Source organism: Neomonachus schauinslandi, chromosome 2, assembly GCF_002201575.2.
Source record: "Neomonachus schauinslandi chromosome 2, ASM220157v2, whole genome shotgun sequence".
Taxonomy (NCBI): domain Eukaryota; kingdom Metazoa; phylum Chordata; class Mammalia; order Carnivora; family Phocidae; genus Neomonachus; species Neomonachus schauinslandi.
The window spans coordinates 14325111-14326729 of record NC_058404.1 but is presented as its reverse complement, the minus strand read 5'-3'; the positions used below and the strand labels follow the sequence as shown (position 1 = coordinate 14326729).

Here is a 1619-nt window from a genome sequence, read left to right as displayed (position 1 = left end):
TCATGAACTTAACATGTAATGCCCCAATTTTGTTTTATTTTATTTATTTTTTAAAAGATTTTATTTATTTATTTGACAGAGAGAGATAGCGAGAGCAGGAACACAAGCAGGGGGAGTGGGAGAGGGAGAAGCAGGCTTCCCGCTGAGCAGGGAGCCCAATGTGGGGCTTGATCCCAGGACTCTGGGATCATGACCTGAGCCAAAGGCAGACGCTTAACCAACTGAGCCACCCAGGCACCCCTGTGATACCCCAATTTTAGCCGCTGTTCTGGATATGGTATCTTTATGAGAGCAGATTCACTCTGACTGGGAATATGGTGTGCAGCTCCTGATCTGGAACGTATATTCTTTCACTACGTCTCAGGAAAGAGGGCCAGTTCTCATTCCATGGGAACTAGAGTATGCTTTCACACTTCCTTGCCCCAGAACTATGCTATGCTCCCACTCTAGTTTATTCTGATTAGAGTTCAGGTTTCCAGGAATGGCAGCGAGTATTTGAAGGTTTGTCAACTAGTTCCGCATATTAAGATAGAATCAAGACCCAAAAATTATGCCAAGCTTTTTAGCTGGTCTATGTTCTCTATTCGGTGGGATGCAAACTCAAGAGTTTGTCACAGTTGAAGCCCTAAGACTGAGATTTTCAACTTGGGAGGTGGTAGTAAATATATGTCTATGAGGGAGGGAAAGCCCTCCCCTGGAAATCACGTCTCTTTCCGGAGCCTGCTCCCAGAAGTACTGCTGTTTGCAGCGGGCATGATGGCTTCAAGGTTACTTCACAGTGTTGGAGCGCTGGCCACGCAGGCTCTCAGGGTGCGCTCCATGGCATCTGGAGTGCCATGAGGATGATGACCAGGCGACTGGGCTGGAGAGGGAGGTCATGATGGCTGCACGGAAAGGACTGGACCCATACAATGTGCTAGCCCCAAAGGCAGCTGCAGGCACCAAGGAAGACCCTAATTTAGTCCCATCCACCACCAACAAGCGAATGGTGGGCTGCATCTGTGAAGAGGACAATAGTACTGTCATCTGGTTCTGGCTGCACAAAGGAGAGGCCCAATGATGCCCCAGCTGTGGAACCCATTAGAAGCTGGTGCCCCACCAGTTGGCCCCAGTTGCACTGACTTACTGAAAATGTGCTGTGAAGTTTCTTCTTTCCAATAAAGACTACCCATTGCATTGGCTCCTTCTCCCATAAAATGTATGAAATTGCTGGTAACGAGTCACTGGAAATTATAAAATAGTTCAAGGTATTAACAAAGTTACGGAAATTGTCTAAAGACTTTGAAATCTTGTGTGCTCTTCTTTCCTTAAATTACCAGCATACCCCCGGGTGGAAAGGTGGTGTACACTCCCTGTCATTTTATTCACACAATGTACGCTTTGTGCTGGCAAATTTGAGGATATTTACATATTTCACTATTCAACACTTAACTAAGGTCAAAATGCATCTGTTTGCCCAGCAACTGTTCCCCATGAATAAGATAAGCAGTGGACAAAAACTGGCTAAATTGTCATTTAATTGGTTAAATCATTAATTAAACAAGAAAAGACCAGTTTATGTCATGTGGCTTTTCAGAGATAAATAGAATCAAAAGCCACAAAGAACGTGTTTCCCGTGG

The 1619-nt window shown here is 45.2% G+C and overlaps 1 pseudogene; it reads left to right on the top strand.

Moving 5' to 3' along the window:
- Positions 1-756: 756 nt before the first annotated feature.
- LOC110584122 lies at positions 757-1129 on the top strand (annotated as a pseudogene).
- The last annotated feature ends 490 nt before the right edge of the window (positions 1130-1619 follow it).